We start from the raw sequence: 13,526 nt of genomic DNA, 5'->3' as shown, positions 1-13,526 counted from the left end.
ATACTATCACAGGATTAATTATTTTAAAGTAGTACTTGGGTCATGTGATTCTCCTGCTCTGAAAACTTTGGTTTCTGATAAAGTCCTACACCCCTTTCTCAGGGCTTTTGCAATTTACCTATAACCTGCTTCTCCTGTACATTCTACAACATGAATCCTTCTAGTTGAACTAGATTATGGGTTCTTCAACTTTGTGTGTGTTCTGGACCCCTTGGGCAGTCTGACTAAGAACTGACCTGGATGATATCTGACTGCACTGTACATGTGCAGAGATGTTTTCTTTGCGTATATTTGTTCTCTTTGCCTAGAACACCCTGAGTTCCAGTTCTGCTTTTCAAAATACTGCTGACTCTACGGCTCACCTTAACTGACTTAATTGTAAATACTGCTTCTCTCTGAGGCCTTCCTTGATTCCTCATGCAGAAGTGATCTATCTCTCTGGCCTCTGAACTTTTCTAGCTCTTTGGACCTCACTCCTGGGGCATTTATCACATACTTGTGTGATTTGTGGACATGTCTTATCTCCTTTAGTCATGTATAAACTCTCTGAGATAAAGGGCCATGTTTTATTTATTAATCATTCTATCTCTTCCTGTCCCTCACTCCCGATCACTTTTCCAGTATTGCTTAGTACACAGTAATGACAATAATAACAATAATTATGTACTACCTACTGTGTGCCAGGCACCGTACTAAGCAATTTATAAACATTAACAACAACTTGATGCTGTAATTAACCTCATTTTACAGTTTGAGGAAATTAAAGCAAACAGAAGTTAAGTAATGTGCCTAGGGTCATACAGCTAGTAAGTGTTTGAGACTGGATTTGAACTCAGATCTTCATTCACTTTGCCACCTGATGCTTCTACTATAATAGCTGCTAAGTAAGAACTAATTAAGGAAGGAATTTCTGAGACTGCTGTGGTGCTTGGCTTTGAAAACTTGTCCTAATGAATATTCTGAAGTTGCTTTTTGTCCCTGGAATTACTTCTTTGCCTTCCTTTTTCTTTGTTGCTTGGCTGCTCTTCTACCCTCTTCTCCAAAATCTCTTGTCAAAAAAGGAGAAAGAAACACCGGGTGGGTGTTTTGAATTCCTCCTGTGTACCCTGGTTTCCCCAGAGCACTGATTCTGTTGTTACATGTTCTGAGACCTGTGTCACAGTTCTCCTTCTGATCCACATGTTTATTTTCTTGACTACAAACATAATGTTGGATTATAGAATCATGGAGGTCGTGATGTCATTCAGTGACAAGAAAGAGCACTTTATTTGGAGTCAGAGAACCTGGGTTCCAATCCAGGCTTTGCTCCTCACTGCCAAGGCTAACCCCTGTATGGAAGCTGCCTCTGACATTCCTCTCCTTCTCCTGAGAACTACAACTTCAGCCACAATCGGCCTCTCATTTTCTATCTCTTCTTAGCCAGACTTCTAGAAAGCATTATGTACAGTTCCTTCCTCCCCTTTCACTCCTCAGCTTTTGCTGTGTGGTTTCTGATGTCACCACTCTATCCAGAGTTGTCAAAGAGTGCTTGGATGCCACATCTGATGGCATTTGTCGAGTGCTTATTCTTTTCCATCTTGGCTTTGCTTGATGTTGCCTACCTTCCCTGAGATGACATTCCTCCTAATTCCCCTTTTCTGCTTCATCCACCAGATTTGGCTCCCTTAGTGCTGGGGTATTGTGAGTGTGTGTCTCTGTCCTACATCCCTGTTCACCTCTCAGCTGTACTCTTTTTCTTTATTGTCTCATAATCTCCCATAAGTCTAATTATTAGCTGTCTCTGTGCCCGTTACTCACAGGCCTGTATCCAGCCCCAGTCTTTTCCTTGAGCTTGATGCCACCTTCCAAAGCCTCCTCTTTGGTCTCCCTTTCTCCAGGTCAGGGGTGAGGAACCTTCTGCCTGGAGGCCTCATGTCCTTGGGTGCGGCCTTTTGACTGAATCCAAGTTTTGCTGTTTATCCTTTTATTTTATATTTTTGCTTTTTGAAGGGGGGGAAGGTTGGGCAATTGGGGTTAAGTGACTTGCCTAAGGTCACACGGCTAGTTTTGTGTGTGTGTGTGTGTTGTGTCTGAGGCCAGATTTGAACTCAGGTCCTCCTGACTCCAGGGCCAGTACTCTATTCACTGTGCCACCTAGTCACCCTGTTTATCCTTTTATTAAGGGAATTTTTTCAGTGAAATTTGGATTCAGTCAAATGGTGGCACTTGAGGGCCTAGAGGACCACATGTGGCCTCAAGACCACAGGTTCCCCACCCCTGCTCCAGGCTGTCCTCCACCCTGCAGCCAAAAAGGGGTTTTCTTCAGAGGCAGATATGATCATTTCAGTCCCCTACTCAATAAACTCCAGTGGCTTTTTTTCATTGCCTCTGTTTAGCTTCTAAAGTTCTTCATGACCTTACCCCAACCATTTCCCCCCTCAGCATCTCCCCTCCTGAACTCTGCAGTCCAGTCAAACAGGCCTTTCTGTTCTTCCACTCTATCTCCTGTTGTGCCTTTGAAATGCAGCCCTCCTTATCTCTGCCTCATAGAATCCCTCTCTTTCCTCAAGATGCACCTCCAAGATGCATGGATCCTTTCCTGATAATATTAGTGCCCTTCCTCTCAGACTGCTTGTGTTTATTTGTATTTATTCTCTTTATTTTGTATATATGTATATTTGCCTTTGTCACCTTTTCTGTTTGAATGTAAGCTTCTCACCAGTAGGAATTTTTTTTTCTAATCTATTATATTTGTGTCTTCGGTCCTTTACACAGTGCCTGGCAAATAGTAGGCATTTAATAAATGTTTGTTTGTATGACCTTTGACAAAATACTTGAACAATTCATTGATCCTTGCTTTCCTCAAGGGGAAAATGAGAGGATTGGATTAGATGGTTTCTAAGGGTTCTATCCAGTTCCAAATGTGCCATTTTATTTATACTGTTACTGGCATTTATTTAGGCTCATGTTTCTTAAATATTTAAAGCCTTACTTAAAGTTTGATTATAAAACTGCTTAAGAAAATGTATATTTGTAAGTGTCAACGTAATTTCCTTCATCTTTAAATTATTTAATTTAATATCAAGGCACACATAGTATTAATGAAATCTAGCCTAAATAGGTTGTCCTATTGTGTAAATAGGGCTGACTTCTCAACTGCATATGGTCTTCCCAATTGATTTCCTTGCTAATCAACTTACTCCACTCAAGAGTAGGTAAATATGTAGTCTGCCTGCTTCTTCTGGAGTTGCCTCTGTCTCTGTCTCTCTCTTTCTCCACCCCACCCCCCCTTCCTTGCTCTCTCTCTCTCTCTTCCTTTCTGTATCCATACACATACACATAGATGCAGTTATAAAATCATAGATTTAGGACTAGAAAGGACCTTAGAGGTCATCCATTTCAACTTACCAATAGGGAAACTGAGCCCCAGAGAGGCTTCATGACTTTTCCAAGGTCACACAGATACAAAGTAGCAGAGTCAGGATACAAGTCCTTAAGACTCAAATCCAACATTCCTTCCACTGTACTATGCTGTCTCCATCTTTTCATATTTTTATATAAACCGTTTCTTCATACATTTCTGTTCCTTGTGTTCCTCATATCCTTTTTATATCTCCTTTATACACTGCAATTATTCCTAAGATTCTTTTAAAACTTATTTTTGAACTATTGAACATGTGAAAAAGTAAATTGCTATTGTAAAATGATAATTACCCATCTAATTCTGTTCTTCAGACCCATCTTTGGTGTCTGGAAGACCACTTATCCAAATCCATTCTTTAAGTCCACATTTTTGCTTGATTTAGAAAGTTTAGACATTTTGCCAAAATTAGTTCAGTAGGTTTGGACTACATTCCTCACTAGTGAAGAGAGAAGTACCTGACTTCTGAGAAATATACCAGGTCTCATACCCTGTCCAGTGCCCTGGGGTGTTCTAAAAATCTACAAGGTGGGGGCGGCTAGGTGGCGCAATGAATAGAGCACCAGCCCTGGAGTCAGGAAGACCTGAGTTCAAATGCGGCCTCAGACACTTATCACAAAAACTAGCCATGTGACCTTGGGCAAGTCACTTAACCCCAATTGCCCTCCAAAAAGCAAAAAAAAAAAAACAACCTACAAGGTGAATGTTACCAGCTCCTAACTAGTCACTCTCCTTTGATGAGAGGGTTTTCTCATATCCTCATTCAGGTGTGGTTGTGTCTGTGGCTTCTCACCTTTACTGTGACTTCATCCATCTTTGTATTTTTCGTGTAAGCAAGCAAGGAAACAATAATATCTATCATAGCACTTTAAGGTTTTACAAAGTTGTTCTCACTGTCTTTCTGTCTGTGTCTGTCTCATAAAGGGAAAAATGGACCAAAAATTACACTTTGATAAAGTGCTGATAAGAAAGACACGTCCAAAGAGGGATTATAAAAGCAGCCAGAGTAAGATTGCATTAGTTTGGTTTTTGTTTTTTTTCTCTCTTCCCTATTATACTGTTGACTTATGTTCGGTTGTAGTCCACCAACCCCACCCCCACTCCATCTCTTAGATGACCTGCTTTCTAACTACTCTTTCCCCTCCTCCATCTTCTAATTGGAAAGTTGACATTTTGAATACAAGGATATCCTTAGTAAATTTAATCCTGCTGGATTTGACCCAACTGTCTAGCCTGTTGAGATTTTTTAGATACTGACACCACATTCCAACATGTTCTCTAACTAATCTTCCCAACTTTGTGTTAGCTGTAAATTTGAAAACCATGCCATTTATGTCTTTATCCAAGTCGTCGATAAAAAAATAAAAGCAGCCTTGGGACTCTCTACTACAGTCTTGCTTCTCTTAAGGGCAATTCTGTAGGTCTGTTTATTTAAATACTGCTTCCATTTGAGGCATTAAAAACTGTTAATGACCTAAGGGGTGGTGGAGGAAATCCTGAGTGGCTTTTATATAGGTTATGGCATGTTATCAGTCAGTAGATTCCAGATGGAAAGGTAACTTTGGAGTCATTTAGTCCAGCTCCCGCATTTTACTGATGAAGGTGAGTGATTTGCCTGACATTGCATTGGCCCTATATTATTAAGTGGCTGAACTGGGATTTGAACTCAGGTCCTCTTCTTCCAAAATCCAGGGCTTTCTCTTTTTTTTTTTGAGAGGGGAAGGCAAGGCAATTGAGATTAAGTGATTTGCCCAAGGTCACATAGCTAGTTAAGTGCCAAGTGTCTGAGGCCAGATTTGAAGTCAGGTCCTCCTGACTTCAGGGCCATTGCTCTATTCACTACACCACCTAGCTGCCCCTGTCAGGTGCTTTTTGACATTGAACTTTGCTACTTTGATTAATTACATTTTTGCATGTTGGGGAAGACAGTTTTACTAGAAACCAGATAATTAGTTGATGAAAAAGAAGTATTATTAGCTGTTTAGAGGACAGGGAGGTTAGGCTAGCCAGAAAGCTGGAAAAATTTTGACATAAAGATGAGAATTTGCTGAAATGTAGGATGAATTTTGGAGAGAGGAAAAAAAAATGGGTAAGCCTTAGAACCAGGTATCTTGTTGGGAATTTGAAATAATAGGTTAATGGAATTTCAAGTGTTGAGGAATAAAGGGAATGTGAGATTTTTGAAGAAAGGAAATCCAGGGGATAGTTTTTATATAGAGCACATTCTTTTTGAAATCTTTTTTTCTTATTATCTCTTCCTTGATAATTTATAATCTTTCAAATATTTTTCAAAAATTATACCTCATGCAAAAAATATCTTTACCATACAGAATAGATCATTTCTGTGCTTTGTACCCCTCAAATTATACCTCTTATCATCCCTTTCCTATGGCCCTGTGATAAGGGCAGTTTGTTTAGCTTGCCAAATGGGGTGGAGGGAAGAGAAAAAAATACTTACAAAGTGCTTGCTCTGTGTCAGGCACTATGCTAATTGATCTCCAAATATTACCTCATTTGATCCTCTAACTGGCTGTGGTGTGAGTGCTATTATTACTTCTGTTTTACTTTTGAAGAATCTTGAGTCAGATTGAGATTAGTTGAGTGACTTGCTCAGGATCATATGACTATTAAGTGCCTGAGGCCAAATTGGAATTCTGGTTTTCCTACTCCATGTGCAATGGTGTACCACCTGGTGCCTCTCAGGTGATCTCTGGTCAGCTATATCATTTTAGGATTTTGGAGTTAGCAGTTGAAAGAGATCTCACTCACTTTCTCCATAAGAAGGGTTTGTTTCAGGTGAAGCTAGATTCAACAAGCATTTATTTATTTTAAAGCAATTGGGGTTAAATAACTTGCTCAAGGTTAGACGGCTGTTTATTTTTGTGTGGGTGCCTTGAGTATCTGAGGCCGGAACCGATCCCAGGTCTCCCAACTCTGGGGCCGGCACTCTTACTCACTGCGCCACCTGGTTGCCCCCAAGCATTTATTTATTAAACACCTGCTAAAATGCCAGGCACTTTGGAAGTATGTGTACCTGAAAGAGAATCATTGAATTTCAACTTAATTTGACAAGCATTTATTAAACATCTACTGTGTATGAGAACCTGTATTAGAAGTTGGGAATACAAAGAAAAAAAACCCCTCCAGTTGGCTTATGTTCTGCTGAGAATACCCCATATACATTGTAAAATGACAGAACTTAGAGAGGTCTAAGAGGTCCATTTGTCCCATACCTTCATTTTATCTGTGCAGGAGCTAACTAGGTCCTGAAAATCTAAGGGACTGCCTTAGGAATCAGCCACTGAAGAAGACTAGAACTCGGGGCTTCTGACTTCCAGTTCAGTATTCTTCGATTGTGTCATTTCTTGTGCTCTTTCTACACTGAACTGTGTCAAAAGCAGTAAAGGCCCCAGGTCTGTGAATAGCTGTGGTCCAAATCTATCAGCATTGTATGAATAATTTGAATAAAAATTAATCCTTTAGACTATGGCCTTTGTTTTTGTGTGTGGTCCATTGGTTAGAAGTTAGGCCCAGAGAAGAGAGCCTGCCAAGGTATGATCTTGTTTAAGTACAGGAATGTTGTGTGCACGTGTATGTGTGTGTGTGTGTTGGTTATCCTTGCATGGTGTGTGTGTGTGTGTGTGTGTGTGTGTGTGTGTGTGTGTGTGTTTTGGAGGGGGAGGGTAGGGCAATTGGGGTTAAGCGACTTGCCCAAGGTCACATGGCTAGTTTTTGTGTTAAGTGTCTGAGGCCGGATTTGAACTCAGGTCCTCCTGACTCCAGGGCCGGTGCTCTATTCACTGCACCACCTAGCTGTCCTGTTGTATGGTTTTTAAACAGTGTTTCATGTGGTGTGAATATTAATGGATTGGAACCTTATCAGTATTGAATCTATATCTACCAAGCTTGGGGAAGTATTTATTTTATCTTTTTTATTATTGCCATTACTGGAAAAACTGGCAGTTTTGTCAAGGGCTAAACTTTATGAGTATCTAAAATCTAACTTGGGCAACTTGATGTTCTTCAGTGGGACCTTGATCATCATTAAGATCTGGTTTTTGGTTTCAATTTGACTTTTGGTTGCAAAATTTTGAGCAAATGACTTATTTGAGACAAAAAACACAGATGGAATTAAAAAAATACCAGGAATTCAACTTTACACAACAAAAATGGCCACATTTCAAGTGATGTTTCAGTAGAGGAAAACTGACTAAGAAAAGGTGGTGAGACATAATAAATAGGGATAGTGCTAGACTTGGAAGAACTGGGTTCACATTCACCTTCTAGTTAGTTTACTAGCTTGAATGACCCGACAAGTCATGTACCTCAGTTTCCTCAAAAAATCTATAGTCTGTCTTTTATAAAGCTATTAGAACTCTCAAAGGAGGTAATGGATGTATAGAACTTAGCATAATTTAAAGTGCTCTACAAATGCCAGTCATTACTATTATTGCTGCTGCTGCTACTACTATTACTAACTACTGAGATTATTAAATTAAGAAGTAAAGGATAGCTTTGCTTACATTTCCTTTCATGGAAAGGAAAAAAAATTAAGGTGAGACAGTGTTTTTAAGGAAAGAAGACCCCTTGCTTGTTTTGCTCTTAAATTATTTTCTACCAATCCCATAACTGTGATCATTTGGAAGAATCAAAATAAGTTATAAGGTTAGACTTCTATGTTAAATATGGTAGTAATGTAAGGAAATTCAGCCCTTTTTGGGTTGGGCTCTGATCTCAAGTGCAAGTGATCTTAAAAACTCACATCTAAAACTTAATTTTAAAACAGCATTAAACAGTATAAACTTGAATACCAGCATGCAGGAGTAGGGCCTTAGTTAACTTTTTAAGCATCCAATAAATGTTTGAATTGAAAAAATGCCCAACTTGAAGTTGTGTGTGGGGGTGTTGCTTTGAAAACTCAGTTGATAAAACTAAGAACTTGAAAATGAATATTTGCAAGAGTCTTTCCATGCTTTTAACAAATAAGGTTCACTGCCCAACCCTACCTCTAGGAAGGAAGGCTAAGCCTACCAAAGAAGTAATTTTCTTTCTTTCCACTTGCTGCCATCCCTTTCTCATTCCTCCTCCTTCTCTCCAACCTCCACCCCCACCCTACAAGCGAAACAGAGTACAATTTGATAACATGGGTTACAATGTTTATTAGACTTTGGGACTGAAATGATTTGACCTTGTACAAGTAATTGGAAGTCTGGCATAAGGCTCGTCATTCTCAACCTTGATAACACATTATTCTCAATCATTCTTAACATTTGGAGCAGTTTTTAAACATAATAACTACAGTACAGAAGATGTATTTAGGATACTAGGTATGGATCTAAGCAACAACTTCTTTCAAAGGGATTTATTAAAAAAAGCTTCAGAGATGGGAGGGTGATACACATTTAAAAACTTTTATAGAAAATTTTAGTAAAACAAAACATCCTCTTTTGGAAACAAATTGAAATGAGTTTCATAAAGTACAGTGATGTCATGAGTATCTTCAGGTGAGAGAAATAATTTTGATTTTTATCACTTTGTGTCATTCCCCACAGCAACCCCTTCTCAAGTCAAAAGCTTCACCAAAAGTAAAATATAAAGTGTTAGAATCAATGAATGGAGTTCTTTAATGTATCCAATTAACTGAACACTGTGTACTCTATGGCACACTTACCCTGCAGTAAAAGTACCATAAATATGTGTTTTAAAAAGAAAGTTGAGTGACAGTGCTTACGATGTTCCCATCCGGGGTGGGTGCCATAATCACAGTTAAACTCTTTGTCAGGGGAGGAGGTAATCATAATGAAGACTGACCCTCCCAAACCTGGCAAGTCTTTTGGTTTAGATATTTATCTAAAGATTAAATAGGGGATATGCCTGTGTGTGCTGCATTTTAGAAGCCTAATTGAAGAGTTTAGTAATAAAGCTAAATAGCTGGCACTGCATTGAATAAACATATCAGAAATTAGCTTTACAATGTGACCTGTCTTTGCTCTAAATACCATATGTAGTTCCTTTTCCATATTGTGTTCACTGTTTTTAATTAGAGTGAGTAGCATTATTCTGAAGCATATCAAAAAGGTGAACAAGCTTTCAGATTTTATGTCTGACGGTTTCTCCCTTTCCCATTTGTTGTCATATTTTTAAATAATTTCATGTCTAAAGCCATTATTTTAATTTTAATTGACCAACTTGGAGGTGGTATTTTGTTAGGAAAGAGAATTTTTTTTAAAAGTCCCAGTAGTTGACACTTGCAATCTAAAAAGCTAATGAGTACATGAATAAATTGATTCTGAAAATGTTATTACTTCATTTTATCTTATATCAAGTTCTGTACAATATGCTTTGCAAAGTGACCATTTAAACGAAATAAATGAGCAAATTGGAAGCATCAGAGTTACTATTACATTTCACTGGAGACGCTTGTATTGTCTGTTTGTAATTTGAACCTTCCTCACTCTTTTACTTTATGGAAGAATCATGCTTAACACTGGTTCAAAACATTTATGGATCTTCTGTAAAGTTGAGTTGTACTGAACATATAGATAAGACTGACATTAGTCCAGTGAGAGAATAATTCTTAACCTCTAGACTGCCTTATGAATAGGCCACACAGGAGTTTTCATTATTTTCCCAAAATACTTAAATCTAGGTGTCAGCAATCAATGCATTCATTGGTTATACTTTTGAAATTCCGTAATGAGCTGTTCCAAATAAATTATTTCATGATTGAACTAAAACATATATTGCAATTTTTGTGTGTTAATTAGTTCACTATGAAATAATGATTCATTTATTTCACACTGTGCTGTCACAAGCTTTTTCATACCCCCTCCCCAATATTTGAAATGCTTATTTTGATATTGTGCGGTTTATATACTTAGTTTATATACCTTATAAACTAGATTAATCTTTTTTTGGCAGTGGTTATACTTATATCAAAGAAATTAACTCTGAAATAAATGTTCTTTGAGAACTTTTTTCTGAAATTGTATTTGCATATGTATATATTTCCTTTTTGACTGCTGAAATGAATTTCCCAATAATGTTTTATTACTTTATTTTATATCTACTCTATTACATACATAGTAGTTTTGTTTCCATTTGTGTGACAGACCAAAGCCCCCTGTAGCAGTTCTTTAACAGCAAATATTTTGTAACCTGAATAACTTATTTATAAAGAAGTGAGAGTGTGGTAAGCAAAACTGAATTTAAACTTTTATACGTTTTAGAATCATTTGTGGTTGGAGGGACATTTTAAAAATCAAGCTTATGCTCAGTAATACAGTTGATTTGCCTAAATAGCTACTTTTGTTCATTTTTGTGACAAGAATTGTTTTAGAAGGTATTAAATTATAAACAGGTGTTATTTTTTTGACAGTGATTTGATTGTTGGTCAAATGCGTAATAACCATCTTCCCAAGACTGTAAATGTAACAAGTAGATCTTTTTATAATTTGAGACAGAGAGGTAAAAAGAAAATAAATTTTATTCCTCATCATTTACCTTTTAAATTTATAACAGGTCATATTGTCCAGTCTACTCCTCCATCACTTCTTTGGGACAGTACCTTTGGTGTTCACAGGCACACAGTGTTTAGTGTTCAATTAAAACAGAATGTTTCTCTGAAATTGCCTGTTTTTGAAAGTTCTTGTCCAATTTTTTTGTGATTTTTTTTTTTTTTCCTTTTAAATGGGAATAGTAAAAGGAAGAGAGGAATGGAAAGGAAGGGTGGCAAAAAGTAGGATGGTGCTGAGTGGAAGGCGAAGAAACTGAGTGTATTTTATTTCTAAACAAGTATCTTTGGTATATTGGGAGGGAAATAATAGAACTGTCAGGATTTAACATATTTGACAAACTATGGCAGCGAAAACTATCCTTTTTGTATTTTGGCATGAGCAATCACCCTTTTATTGGACCATTAATGCTACTTTGGAACATCATGCTATATCCAAAAGCAATAATTTAGCAGCTGTTTATCAGGAGCTTTCATAAAACATTGAATACTATTATAACATCCAGTAACCCTAACAGCATCATTTCAGAATGTGGGCCCATTTAAATGGGATACCCGTGAATGTACTAGCTCAGGGATGCATGACCCATATCACCTATAAATTTGATTGGAAGTTACAGTGCTAGCATAGGCTGATGGATAGCAGATTAGAACCCTGATTAACCATGTGATTTGAAGGCTGGGAATATATTGTCTAAGCAAGATTCATCAGACGCAATCAGAATTTCAAGTGGTCAGATGAAATTCAAATGTGTATTGTGGATCTCCCCTCCCACCCCCTTGTGCTTTTCCTCTTAGGTTGCCTTTTTATTTTTATTTCCAAAGCTGAAAAATACTTCTTTGATGAATCTGCTCCTCACCCTAAAGCTGTCTGTCTGTTATTCATCAGAAAGCAGGTCGCAGTTCAGTGAGCAGAAGAAAAGATTTTAATAGAAGCTGTGCCAAGGGCTGTAATGCATCATTTTAGGGCCCTAATTACATTACAATGACAAATATCAATGGTGACAACAGCAATAACCTACATCCTTTAATGGCTATGCTGGAAAAGGAGTTTGGGCCCTGCGCCATTAGATTAGACTCAGTTTCAAAACATAGGCCATTAGAAGTGTGTGTCCACAGTATTATTGGCCGATAACTGAAGCCCAGTGGAAAGGCCTGTAAATAAATGATGCCTCCCTAAAGCTTGGTCCTGTGGGACAAAAGAGGCAAAATTAGATGACCGTGGAAGCAGTGCTGTTTCCGAGGCAACTTTAGCTTTCAAAGTGAAGAATTGCCTGCTTAATTTTATGAAATCACACTTTTCCCCCTCCTGCTGCCAATTAGACTCACCATAAAAATCCATTGGTGTGGCAACTAAAATAAATTATTAAATTCTTTAAACAAAAGAAAACATTCTAAAAGGTGGAAAGATTTTCCCTATTTTCTATTATGTGTAGTGTGTATGGGCTTATGTGAAGTAATAAAAAAAAGCCCTTTTTTCCCTTTGGAGAATGAGGGAGAAGTCCTTGGGGCTAACATTTGGATAGGCTTGAAACAGGTAAATTCCCATTTAGGGATATAAATTTTTTCTCATCAGTTTGTATTCTAGCAGTAGCTATCTCTGTAGTGTTAGCCTCCTTAGAATAGAGCTCATTCTCTGGATTGTGTAGGCAAATGAAAGAACTCCATTTTCTTATGTGCCCACATATTTTTCAGCTCTCCTAGCAAGGGACTATTTTATTTATGTAAACAACATAATGAGGAAAATATGCCTGGCAGATGGTTCTGAGTATCAGAATCATCAGTTTGGTCTGCCCCAAAGTGTCTCATTATCTTTTTACTCTCTCCCCTTCCACCTCTCCCTACAAAAACTTAACAACTGAATGCCTTAGAGAGGCATTTTCACTAGCTTGGTAAATGTCCCTTCATTTTCTTAGCCCACCACTGGAATTTCTCCCCATATCTATCATGATGTATTTCACCTATGTGGAGAGCATTTTGGTGATGCCATTGCAACTTTTGGGTGATGGTTGTAAAGTCCTAGTGGATTGACAAGTGTTCTATAGAGCCACTAAATTACATCCTGGCGGCACTAATGAATCTATATTCATTGGTGCCTTTCCTACATCCTTTCGTGAAAACAGGGTTAGAATGGTGTTAGGATCTTCATGGTGAGTTTGTGTTCTTGCTTGGTAGGCAAAGTTTTTAAGGTGCTGGCATTTAAAAGATTGCCTAGCTGCAAGGTCAGAAAGGTTGGTGATGAAAGAAGGAAAAACGAAATTGCCCAAGTATGCGTGTCTCTGTCATTTGGATAATGACTTTGCAAGAAAAAGAGCACTGTGTCCTCCCATATAATGAGGAACTGACCCTGGGCAGAATTTATTTTAAGGAATGCCTCAGGAGTTGTCATTGCTGTGCTTTTTTTCTACCTCTCAACACCTTACTTCAGCCTGGTCCTTCTTATAATCCTTCTGTTAAAATATAAGACCATATGCTAATCCATGCATATGTATATATTGTGAGCTGAAGTATGTCTGTAGCCTACCATGGTAAAATGCAAATTAGGTCCTGTATAGCTTTTCTGAAAGAGAATGTGCTGTGTCTTTTTCTTTTTAGTGTCTCTTAGTGCCATTA

General features: G+C 37.9%; 1 protein-coding gene across 5 annotated transcripts in view; it reads left to right on the top strand.

The window, feature by feature from the left end:
• Window positions 1-13,526, top strand: part of LOC138175134 (transducin-like enhancer protein 4) — a 155,806-nt gene that overhangs the window by 27,929 nt on the left and 114,351 nt on the right. The gene's annotated exons all lie outside the window — the stretch shown is intronic.

Source organism: Petaurus breviceps, unplaced genomic scaffold (assembly GCF_028583685.1).
Source record: "Petaurus breviceps papuanus isolate PSGF00001 unplaced genomic scaffold, PetGlider_PUasm1.0 138, whole genome shotgun sequence".
NCBI classification, from domain to species: Eukaryota; Metazoa; Chordata; class Mammalia; order Diprotodontia; family Petauridae; genus Petaurus; species Petaurus breviceps.
This window is presented reverse-complemented; position numbering and strand designations above follow the sequence as displayed.